Source organism: Argiope bruennichi, chromosome X1 (genome assembly GCF_947563725.1).
Source record: "Argiope bruennichi chromosome X1, qqArgBrue1.1, whole genome shotgun sequence".
Taxonomy (NCBI): Eukaryota; Metazoa; Arthropoda; class Arachnida; order Araneae; family Araneidae; genus Argiope; species Argiope bruennichi.
The window spans coordinates 73749091-73762701 of NC_079162.1; the positions used below are offsets into that span (position 1 = coordinate 73749091).

The following is a 13611-nucleotide window of genomic DNA, read 5'->3' on the forward strand; positions in this document are numbered from 1 at the left end:
GCCTCTGCCAAATTAGTATTAAATAAGAGTTCTTATAATATGTGTTATTTTTTTTTATTTAACAAAAGCGCTAAGTCAGCTCTGTAGTTTAGTGTATTTACGTCCCATTTGGAAGCGACATGAGGGATATTTAGGGACAGATCTCGTAATCTTCAACTGTGATCAGAGAAAGAGGATGGTACATGAGCCGGCACCTCTCCCTCTCCCCACCATCACCATCTTTTTTCCAAACTTCCCCTCAAATCAATTCTGTGAAGTAGCATTAAAATGATAGAATGAGATGACTTTATATTAATCCCTTTTATAACATAGAGCAAATTGATTCTGAAAATGTAAGGAGGACGCGGTGGTTTCATGACGATCTTGTGAAGAATTCCAGACTACATTCCACAAGATAACCGCCGTACATCAAATCCAGGCGCATACCAAGTCATTACAAGGTAAATACTTCTCCCTTTTGCCGTCAGTGCTACGTGGAAGTCTGAAGGTGAGACTAATTAACATGTCGATCCCAAAACAGCCCTAGTGCTATAACGCTGTTATAACTTCTTTCCTTTAGCTTCATATTGAAAAATTACAACCGAAAAATTACTAGTAAAAATAATATAAATGTATAGTTTTATATGTCGTTTATTTATTTTTTCACCTTCAAACTCAATTTCTATAGACATAAAGCTAAAGGAAAGGAGATAAAAAGATTAATCTCTTTGCAGAATTTAATCATTTGATATGCAACAAAATCTTTTTGCTAGTGTGAGATAGGTTATTTATTGCATTTTGTCATGAAGGGGGCAAATGACATTTTAGTACTGTTAGAAAAATTTATTAATTATGTTCAATAAACATTTATTTAACTTAACAATTAATTTAAATAAATAACTATATTTAATAAATTTTTAATAGAGAAAATGGTTGGCATCTTTATTTTTAAAACACTTTATTCATTCGTTTTATTTAAAAGGACAAAATAATAAATATCGTGTTTAAATTGAACTCGGATTATTATTTTTAAAACATTTCTCGAAACATTTATTTTTAAAATGCTATATTTCTTAAAATTGATCAGCAATGAATTTTAGCAGCCTAAATATTGATAAATAATAATTTAATTTGAACTCCAAATGAGTAATTATATTAACATTTGGCTATCAATCTTTAATTTTAAATAATAAATATAATTTATTTATTTAAGATGTTCTCACTAGCCTATTCTGCATTTTTTAATGAGAAGGAAATATATTGCAAAATCCACATTGAAAATGCAGAAACATAAAAACGTAACCTTAGGTGGCAGGTGACAAAATTCTCAGACGATTCATTGCACAGTGGTTACACAACGAATTTTAATCCACGCTTTCGCCGAATGTTTTACGGGTGAACAGGAAATCTAACTTGGATATTGCGCAATTCCACTCTTAAGAAGTACATACGTTGGTGACCATGACTACCAATTGCGGACATCTCAAATCACAAGGTGCAAATTTTTCTTTGTGTTTATTTTAATTGACAAGCAGGATTCTATTCTTATATTGAAATTTTGCAATGTGATTTCACAGTATGATTAATAATTCTAAGCAATTATAAATTTTTATCCGTTGGTTAAATTTCTGTACTTTATTTTTAGTGAATCATTTTCCCGGCTTGATTAAAATATCGTCATTTTTGCATCAAAATGTCGTATGTCATATCTGTCATATTTTATTGATGCAAAACAATTGAATAAATTAACCGCACTTATTCTCAAATTGATGCATATGTTATCATAAATTTTTATATATCACTAATGGTTCCAGCTGCTAGATCAAAATTTCGTATGTTTTGTTGCTTAGTAGTTTTTGACGTACGATATGTTGATGTAAAAGCAATACTACAAATGACACATTTTGAAGTTAATATTGAGGGATCTTTTGTTTAAGAAAATATATTCAAAATGTTTTATGGTTTTTCGGAAATCAATTTTTGTCAATTTTTCTTGTATTCTTAAATAGTTTTTTAATAGCATTCAAATGCCAGTTTGTAGTTCTAATAATAGATCGTAATTATTTATAGCTTTAGGATGTTTGTTATTTTTATTAATTAATAAAAAAGCCTTATTTACACATTAAAAGATCTATTATCAATTAAAATAAATTAATAATTCAAGCTGTGCTTCAGTTGTTTTAGAAAAATGAAATATTGAATGGAAATCAATTTTGATAAACTATCTTAAATTTTAATAATACATTTCATTTAATTATATTTATTCAATATTTTTATTTTAAAAAAAAACATACATTAATATTTGTCCTACATTGATTAAACCCATAGATATTTCTAGAACTTCCATTTAAGTTATTATAAATAAATATTTCGTTTGAAAAATCAAATTATTGGACACTTATCATTCGATTGGGCAGATTCTCATTTATTCTCTTTCACTTCTCTAATAAGTAAAAAAATCTATAATTAATGGTTTTTTTAGCTTTTGTCTTTTTTTTTATAATAAATCCATAAAGGATTTTTAACGCCTATATTCTAGTAATTTATTTAATATCAAATAAAAAATATTATTTCTCATTTAATTCCAAATGATAATTCTTGCTTGAAGTTGAACCTGATTTCAGATATAATATTGATGCAAAATATTAAAAATTAGTTGCATAGTTCGTGTGGTGTTTAGTTTGAATTTCGCCTCTTTTTATACTCCAGGCATTTTCATGACATTCATTTTTAGACTCTAGGCTTCTGTTATCAAAAACAAGAAAAATAACTCGTATCTTGGATGTTTCATATTTTAAGATAATATATTTTGATAAGTCTTATTTTTAAGAGAGATTAAAAGTTTTTTCTTCAACTAATTGACTTTAATATGAATTTTAAAAAATATTATATTTATAATTTATATCGGTATTGCATCGTTCTAGATCAATTTCAGGGAAGATCTTTCGTGTATATGTATCTAAAATACTTTAACACATTGCCTACTGGTAATGCTATTTGAATCAAGCCTATGACTCACATCTATCTAATTAGATGGTGAATCATGGCCGAGAATGGATGAAATGTTTCGTGTAGATTCAAATGTTTTCACAAATATTTAATTGAAGTTCAGAGAGTGGTGTTATCTTCGTCCTTTGAACATGTTTTATGATTACATTGCCATTTCTTAAATATCTCTCTTATCACTATGTTTAGTGGTAAGGTTTTATTTTGGAGATTGATTTTTCAGGGTTCAAGACCAGATTCTATTCATATGTGAATGTAGGAATGGCGTACGCTTAATCTGATGTCAAGGATCAAATGTATTCTCGCTGGTGTAGGATGGAAATTTGAAGGTAGTTACCGTTTCAGATATCGCCCTCATCATTTGACAACGTTTGAAAATTAAGAACGTCTCAAAATAGTTTTACTTCAAAACGAGTCATTAATCTAAGAATTTCCTCAGTATTTCTTTTTAAAAAAATAAGCATTAAATAAATGTAAATGGAAAAGGAGAGTATATTTAGGGCCTTTAAATCAAATATTTTTTCATGATACAGTCACCAGATTTTGCATCTAATGTACTGCAACATTTAATTGTATAATTTATTGCCTTAATTAGATACTGCCCAATAAGTAATTAAGTTTAAGAATTTTGTTAATTTCTGTGTGTTAATTTCAAAAATTAGATATACCCATGACTTAAACAGCTTATTAATTGGGAAGAATTTACCTCTGTTATTAAAAGCATGTCTTTATCTGCGAGACTTATCTTTATACACTTGCATACATACAAAACAAAATTTCCAATGTTAATAAATGGCTGTCAAGGACAGGATTTCAACAAAGTTGGTATTGAGGGGGGGGGGGTAATTATTTCCACTGAAGAACAAATGAATCATGGATGTAAATTGGTCATAATAGGATCCATTGCGAAATATTAGAAATGTGCCCGAAGTGTTAGGTTTATATACTTACTTGAATGAATCGAAATATTAAGTTGAAGAATTTTTTGCACAAAGAGGTGGCTCCAATTTTCCAGTTTTTTTCGAAAACCATAAAAAACAATTAAACTTCTGGAAATTCAAATTCCAAAGTTGTGTGAAAATATTATTGATAAATTTCTTTAATTGCCGCACCAAAATATATCTCGTAGATAACGTGGCATATGTGATTCATGCATTATCTCTTTTATGCCGCAAAATGTATGCTCTGTTCTACCTACTTCTATGAAGGTTTCACAAAAAATGAATGAACTATGATATTTTACATAAAGAAAGCTTCATTTCGAAAACAGAATATTTTTTTGGCTTTACAAATTAAAGTTGCATTTTTCAACTGTCACCCCCCACCCCCAGTAACATTTAGTGCTTCTGAACTTGGTCTGATTGTAGATTGATCGTGAAACTACATACCATTATTTGTGGTACCATTACATATTTATATTTTGAAGCGCTAATGGTAGGGAATGGGAGTACACTTAATGAAGCCTGTTTAGCATTAAAATGAAAACGCTTAAAGGAATAATTACTATTTTGCAGCAAAATAAAGCGAGACAGCTTCATTTCTTGCATAACATTAAAACTAACAACTGAAGCTGCATCTTTCTTGCCCTAAAGGAAAAAGTTTATTTTTTACCACAAAATTAGAACATGTAATTTAAAATTTCCTTGAACGAAGGTACCTATTTTGCATAGCAAATTTTATATAAAAAATACGGATAAATATTCTAGACAACTTGTTCTTGAAAATAATAGATAAGATGTTGGAATTCAATTCGAAACAATAAATAAAGAATATAGTATTGGTTATGTGCTATTAAAATTTAATGCGAGTTCAAAGCATACTAGTGAATTTGTCACTACAGATTTCGAGGTATCGCGGCAGTTTTCACAATCCTTTCATTCATTCTTTGAATTTTGGTAACAGTATCTTTCGATGATGCATTTCTTTAAGCTTGACACCATAGGGTTTCGCGAGTGGAGCACACAGTGAGCGGAGCAAGATGAGTATCCATTTTCTATCCTGTCATTTTATTGATTCGTTTGAGTATTTCGGAAACATACTGAGCGAAACAAACATTTTTAGCTTCATGGCATCAATTCACCAGACAATGATCATGTGAAAGTCGTAACTGCCTGCGCATTAATTTAACATCTTACTACAGGTGGTCTTACGCTGCGTTTTGTGTCATCTGATCGCGGTTTACATTTATTACGAATTCTATCCCAAAATAACTCTTCCAGGGATAGGGCATAACGATGCCACACGTAGATGAGAACCTTACAAGTAATTAAATTCTTGCTTTACTGATGAGTAAAGTAACCCTAAGGAGCTCATCTCTATCATAAAAGTGCGGGTGTCACAGTCCCGAGGTACCCAGGGGTTTGTTTCTTTTTCTTTTTTTTTTCTTCTTTTTTTTTGGTTGTTGGAATGGTAGGAGCCGCTCACTCGGAGACTTGTTATGTCTAAACCTATAATTAGATATGAAAGTCCTTTTGATGTTAATAATTCAGTTCGGGAATTCCTAGAGGCTAGCTAGTTGTTTGTGAGTGGATAATGACTACCGGTGACGCAAATAAGATTCGCATTTGGCCCAAGTTTACATTAAATAAGATTTAGGCGGAGTCGTATTATTGAAGGAAAGACGTGACTTTCAAGTGGATAGTTCAAAGGCGATTGTTTCGGAATGAGGTGATCTTTGAACTGATAGAAAACAGGGATGTAAACTTAGTACAGCCATTGGAAAAGCTTGGAAAAGGCATAAGGTCTGGTGAAGTAATACAGTAAAGAATGGCGATACGAACTGTTAGTTATTGGTTTGGTGGTTATAACGGGATAGACCATTTGTTCAAACGAAAGCTATTTAAACGAAATGATCTGCAGAGCATTGGTAAAAAAATATATATGGAAGGCAATGTATATAGGTGTCTGGGTCAGAATTGATTGGGCAAGCAATGGTAAATAAAGTAGACGAGGTTTGTTTGACGATAGCTGTTTCGGAACGATGCGACTTCCGGACTGACGGAATTCAAGGCTGTGAACTTAGTACAATTGTTTGAAAATCTGAAAAAAGAGACCCGCCTGTTGAAGAAGCACAACAAGGAAATGCGACGCACACTGTCAATAATTAATTTGGGGGCTTTCAATCAGACAGGACCACTGATATTTCGGTGAGCGGGGAAACATTTAGTTTGAGAATGTTGAGTCGATTTATCGGAGTTAGAAAGGTGTCCGAATTAAAGTATTTAGGGAAGTCGAGTGTTGATAGCGATGCAAAATTTTCTGATCCAGTCTGACTGGCAGTGGCTAATTACCATGAACAAGAGGCAACTACGGCTACGGAATAGTTTTGATTGTGTTCCTGGAGGAGAAGGAGGTGTGCGACCTCTCCAAAGAGATTGTTGAGTATGAAAAGTTGGCTTGTGGTTTAGACGGAAAGTATAATACACAACAGTCGACTATATCTTATCGATGTTGTGCTGATAGATGGCAGAGTGTTTGACTGCAAACTGATGGTTAAAGTAATGTTGTGAGATGTAGTTACTTCTATTTCAGTGACTCCAACGGGAGAGTTTGGATCTTGGCAGGACTCCAGGACTAAATTTCCCACCCTCGTGCTGTCGCAAAGCTAATTATTTAGTCTCGCCCATTTGCAGAAACAAGCCAAGGAGTAACTCTTTTGTGATACCAAAATAGCCTTCGCGTTACTTTGAGATGGGATGTTAATTTAACTAACCTATGATATGTTTTGGCATCAAGTTCTTGCTGCTTCAGCAAATTAGATGCTGATTATAATATTAAACTGGCGAAATTTGACGTGGAGTCGGATTAAAAAGTGAAGGTCTTGGGGGTCCATGATGAAAGGGAGTTCCAAAAATACTTTTTTTTTTATGTATATCGCAATAGTTTAAGTTATTCTTGAAATCAATTCGAACTAACCAGAAGCTTAAAATTAGTGCGTATTAAATTCTTCAATGATCGATAATGGAATAGTTCAGCAGGAAATACTGATCTAATACAGAAAACAATGATTTTTCAGCATTAATACCCAAAGTAATTTTACTTAGAAAATATCAATTATATATTTTATACAACAAATCTTTGAAATTTTTCAATAATACTTTTTTTTTTGTTGCTAATTTTAAATACAGATTTAAAACTACTCAAATGAATTTTAAAAAAATCTTAATCACAAGAAAATTAAGTTTATTATAAAATAATATAACAATAAGTATAAAATAATCATAAGTCGTTGTTTTAATAATTGTGACATTATACTAGATATTGAAGAAAAATTTTATTATATTTGTCGTCAACAAATTTTTTAAAATTAAAAGTAGATTTTTAGCTGTTTAATTTTAATGAATTTGGCATTTTTAGCAAATAAGGAAGCTGATATTGCACAGTAAAACATCTTTATCCCCTGTATGTATTATCGAATCTTGCTACTTGGTTTAGCCGTACAAAATAGTATAAACCGATCTTCTTTACTTCCCAAATAAGGAATATGGAATTTCCTAGGGGAATAGTTTCAAGTAGAGCTAAAAGTATTTCCGTTTCAGTTCGAATTTCAAAAGTATGTTTTGGAGACCAGAAACTGGCATTCTCTAGGATGATTCCCCGCGTGCTAAAGCTTGTAATTTCAGTGGCGAAAGATAACAGGTTGAAAGCACGGTTTTATTAAAAATTCGCCTACCTTTCAATCTTCCGAAAATTTGCTATCAAGACTCGCATGTCCATTCAGTGGCGGATTTAGACATTTTACATCTCTCGGAAGTGCATAATCATACATATAAAATGTAATCATAAATGCTTGTAACCATATTAGCATATATATATATAAGTAACCATATTAGCATATATATATAAGTAACCATATTAGCATATATATATAAGTAACCATATTAGCATATATATATATATATAACCATATTAGCATATATATATATATATAACCATATTAGCATATATATATATATATAACCATATTAGCATATATATATATATATAACCATATTTGCATATATATATATATATATATATATAACCATATTTGCATATATATATATATATATATATATAACCATATTTGCATATATATATATATATATATATATATAACCATATTTGCATATATATATATATATATATATATATATATAACCATATTTGCATATATATATATATATATATATATATATATAACCATATTTGCATATATATATATATATATATATATATATATATATATATATAACCATATTTGCATATATATATATATATATATATATAACCATATTTGCATATATATATATATATATATATATAACCATATTTGCATATATATATATATATATATATATAACCATATTTGCATATATATATATATATATATATATAACCATATTTGCATATATATATATATATATATATAACCATATTTGCATATATATATATATATATAACCATATTTGCATATATATATATATATATAACCATATTTGCATATATATATATATATATAACCATATTTGCATATATATATATATATATAACCATATTTGCATATATATATATATATATATATAACCATATTTGCATATATATATATATATATATATAACCATATTTGCATATATATATATATATATATATAACCATATTTGCATATATATATATATATATATATAACCATATTTGCATATATATATATATATATATATAACCATATTTGCATATATATATATATATATATATATAACCATATTTGCATATATATATATATATATATATATAACCATATTTGCATATATATATATATATATATATAACCATATTTGCATATATATATATATATATATATATAACCATATTTGCATATATATATATATATATATATATAACCATATTTGCATATATATATATATATATATATATATAACCATATTTGCATATATATATATATATATATATATATAACCATATTTGCATATATATATATATATATATATATATAACCATATTTGCATATATATATATATATATATATATATAACCATATTTGCATATATATATATATATATATATATATATAACCATATTTGCATATATATATATATATATATATATATATAACCATATTTGCATATATATATATATATATATATATATATATAACCATATTTGCATATATATATATATATATATATATAACCATATTTGCATATATATATATATATATAACCATATATTTTTGGAATTTTTTATCACAAACCATATCAATAAACTGTTTTTCTTATTAGGTATTATTAAGTATATTGCAAAATTTTATATTATTTTTTATAATTATTACATTACTACTTTTAATGCAGTAGCTCCTCTTGTGACTTTCTTGTTCTTTTAAAGTAATGGGTAATTTTAGGAAAGATTTTTTTCCTTAATTTTCAAAGAAATTTAAGTTTTAATCCCCCCTCCCTCCCAACGTTCGAAAAAAAAATTCTATTAGTTTCGATTTCTAACAGTTTGATTTTGATTTCTAATCAAGTAATTTTTTCCTGAATGTATTCATAAATAAATCATAGAAGGAAATAAAATCTATATGCTGAATGTTCAAAACAAGCAATGCATTATGGATTACCAGCACGCTATAAAGATTTTTTTTATTTGCTTCTGCTTTGAAATGGGTAGTGAGCAATCGGAATCAAAGCAAAATAACATACTAGATGTTTCTCAGTAGTACCAATTCCTAACAAATTCACCATCTGATAACGCTTGGTTAACATTTTCTTTTTCTATCTCAAACTTATTTTTATCATAATGAAGCCACTTTTAAAAAATATATCTGTGAGACATCAAAATGTGTGCGCAACGTTTCTAACAACCAGCTGCCGCTTTCGATTTCCGAAGCACTGTATCACGCAAATCTGTCATTTTACTGTTTTTCCAACCATTTTGCGGTTATCAAGTACCTTCCTTGCAACTTCATCCTTTCCCAGTCCATTCATCAACAAAATCAGAAGGAAAAGCTTTTCTCGGTGGAGTTTCTCATTTTAAAATGTGTGTTTAATCGTCAAAAAAAATGCTGAATTCCGAGATATCTGATCCCTTGAGAATTTGATTTCTGTTTTCAAAGATTTAGCTTACGATTTTCCATTGTACCTGTAGGAGAAGACTGACCTAGATTACATTTGTAATTTTGGATGGTGAAATTTTCAGTGCAGTCAATTTCGCAAGATGCGTATATTTCGATTGTGAATGTTGGAATGTTTGCAGCTGTTTTATTAACCTAACCAGTTAAACAGTTCGAGAGACGATATTTTCATTATTTTTGTCATTTTTGAAAGTGAGTATGTTTATATATATTTTTTTATTTTTGCAATAAACTGAAAGTATTAATAAGGATCTAATATTTACAGCTTTCGAGTTATTACCAACTGTTTTATAACTTATTTAGAATTCGTTCCTTGAATTTTATGGTAATTTATTTTTATCTATTCTGAAATTTTTCATCCCGTTGAATAAAGGACCACTGTTGCTTTGTCGCAAAATTCTAACCTTATACTATTATTGGTAAAATCCTATTGGTGATTACTCGGTTCCAGAGGACTTGTGTATCCTATTGGTAGTTTAAGGGTTAAGTCCTTAGCACACAGGTGAATTTTCCAGAGCGAGAATTTTTCGTCCACTGTGGCCTTCAGCGAAAAAAATACCGGAGTCAGCAATAAGACAATTTGACAATACAGAACCGAAGAATATGTTCAAGCGACACTGAAAATACTTTGCTTTCACTTCGGATATCAAAAATTGGTTTTGGAGAGCAGAAACTTGCGTATAAAATAACATTTCATCAACACTCTTGCTCGCAACAGATAGATATGTTTTAGGATTATTATGTACATAACGTATTCCATTGATACTTGATGAAAAGGAGCAGCTCATGTTTGGTGTTTTATGACCTAAGAACCTGAGTTGGCCATGCTACAACAAAGCTTTAACCATAAAAATCGATGAAAGAATAAAATTATATTTCTCAGAGTTAAAAAATAAAAATGATCTTGATTGGTATGGCAGGCATTTAAAATAATAGCAAAACATGATAAAGACTTAAAAATGATTAAACAGTTATTGTGATATGAATATAGTTTTCCCAAAAATCTTAAAGCAGAAAAAATTACATAGTAGGAAGAGGAAGCCGATAATTGAGGAAGTCTAGATACTTAACAAAATAATATGAAGTTGAAATTCCAACTGCTATCTAATACATTCTGCTGATGCAATTGACCTAAAGGCTTATATCAGTACAGTTACAGTTTTGTTTACAGTTAGAAAAATAATTAAATCCTCTTTATAGTAATATAACGTGTGCATTTTTATAACAAGTATAGGTTAGAAGGCACAAAATCGGAACAGCAATAATGCCGATTCATCTTTTCTTGTGTAAGGAGTACATCAAAATCCTAAATTTATAACTACCGACAAGGGTGGTAACTAATGAATGGATGTCTTCCTCTGGGAAAAGCGCTGTCTTTTGCCAAGGTCAGTAGAATAAATTTTGTTACACAACTAGGCTCTTAAAATATATGCTACTTGATTGAGATAATTACGTTTATAGTGATGTTTAGATAAATGTACTGGGAAAAAATTCATTATTATCTTTTATATTTAATGACAGCAGTGGAAATAAGATTTTAATCGGACTTGTGTAACTTTATTTCTTATAAATTTTTACTTATATCGTGAAAACGACAAATACACTTTTGGTAAAATAGGGATTTTCATGTTTCCTTTAGATATTGCTAAGTTTCCTGTATCAAAAAGAAAATGTATTTCTTTTAATTATTCATAAAGTTCTGTCGTGTGGATTTTGCATTGCTGCTTGCACATTATCTTAAAAAATGTTCTCAAGATATTACTAAAATCTAAAAATTCAAATTTATTAAACCAACCAGGAAAGTGTACTTTAAAATACAAAATTAAAAGGCAATATTCTAAATTAGGAAGTTTCGTTCAAAATATCGTGAAAATTTTCAAATCATAACGATTATGTCTGAAATTATAAAATTACTTGAATTTATAAAATTAATAATTTAAATGAACTGTGTGCATACGGACACATCCTGTAATATTGAGCAACTAGACGGTAAAATGAACGATACCTCATCACACAGTTGAAAACGATGCATTTTTTTGTGTGGCACGATATTTCAAAAAGTGGTAGATTTTTATTTTAATATGCCTTCGAAAAAAAAGTATCTTAGTTTTATCTTAAAATCAGTTTCAGTTTTAACTTTTATTCTGAGAAAGTCTACGTAAAAGGGATAGAATTCGAAGAGTGTTTCTACTAAAAATTAAAAATACTCTTATAGATTTGCCCAATATTCTATTGGGTCAATCTCGATATTTGATTCGTCCAATATAATATTGAGCCTATCTAGATATCTTAATCACACATTTGATGTAAGAATAATTCAAATTGCGAAATATTGTTTTCTCAACTCATCAAGTCAGCAAAACGTTTCGAAATTTTGGGTTCCAGACAAATAATAATTGATATTTTTGATATTAATTTCTAATTGACTATAGTTATGTATCTAAAACCATCATCAAACAATGCTCAGTTTTTTTAAAACCCTTTTATCTAAAACCAACAGCAAAAAAAGAAAATTGATAGAAATCGATTTCTCCGTAGCTGAAAGACACACACACCGTACAAGAGTAAAAATACGAAAATATTTGTTCTGAATTTTGTTTTTGTTCTCGTGGCATTTGCAGATAAGTGGAGCATGGCGAGGGGTGGGAGGAGTAGCGTAGTAGGGATATCTACGTATTTCATCTCTATTTGTTATTCAGTTCAAAATTGGCCTTCCTTCAAATCCCGGGTTTGACGAGCAACTTTCAGCACTCGCTTCTAAGCGTTACTGTCGATGCGCAGGTGCGTCTTTTTTAAATCTAAAATATGGATACTAAAGAATACTAAAAGGATATAAATAAAATACTGAACTACTAATCACATAATAATTACTGAAGTACTGGTAACAAGTACTAATTACATACAAGTTACTCAAGTACTAATAAAAAGTACTAATGCACAATAAATAAGCTCTTTTTCAATGTTGCATTGTGTAGATATACATATTTACATTGTTTATACTTTTCCGTTTAAGCCACGACACATCAATTTAACGAGTATCTAACTCCACTATTTCTTTGTTTTTTTAAATTCAATATTTGAATTAATCAATAATCAAGTTAATTTACAAATTCTTTTATATTTTCGATATTTTTTATTCGATTCTTAAGGATAACTAATGAACAACATTTCCCGTAAACTGATTTCATTTCATACCTACATATTGCATGAATGTGGTTTTTTTTTATAATAACCTACTGTTAATATTCGCTTCATTTTTAATGCAATAACAAATTTTATGTATTTTGCACATACATTGGAAGTTTAGTTTTAAAATTTTCGTATATTCAGTTTCGGTAACAAAGTATGGCTTTTATTTCTTTCATCTCTATATCCTACGAAAAATTCTTCAGCCAACTAGTACAGAATTTATTTTTGTATGGATTTTTTCACGGTTTTACATTATCTATGGATTATAATATATTTTTATAATAAATTATAATATACATAATCGTATTATA

General features: G+C 28.8%; 1 protein-coding gene across 3 annotated transcripts in view; it reads left to right on the plus strand.

The window, feature by feature from the left end:
* Positions 1-1456: 1456 nt before the first annotated feature.
* LOC129958298 (alpha-1,6-mannosyl-glycoprotein 2-beta-N-acetylglucosaminyltransferase-like) overlaps positions 1457-13611 on the plus strand; it is an 84238-nt gene continuing 72083 nt past the window's right edge. Inside the window, exon 1 of one of the 3 annotated variants that reach the window (XM_056070686.1) lies at positions 1457-1474. The gene's annotated coding sequence lies outside the window, so the exon portion shown is untranslated. Of the gene's footprint in view, positions 1475-9913; positions 10304-12779; positions 12893-13611 lie in introns of those variants that run through there. The other 2 variants (XM_056070685.1, XM_056070687.1) reach the window with 2 other exon arrangements.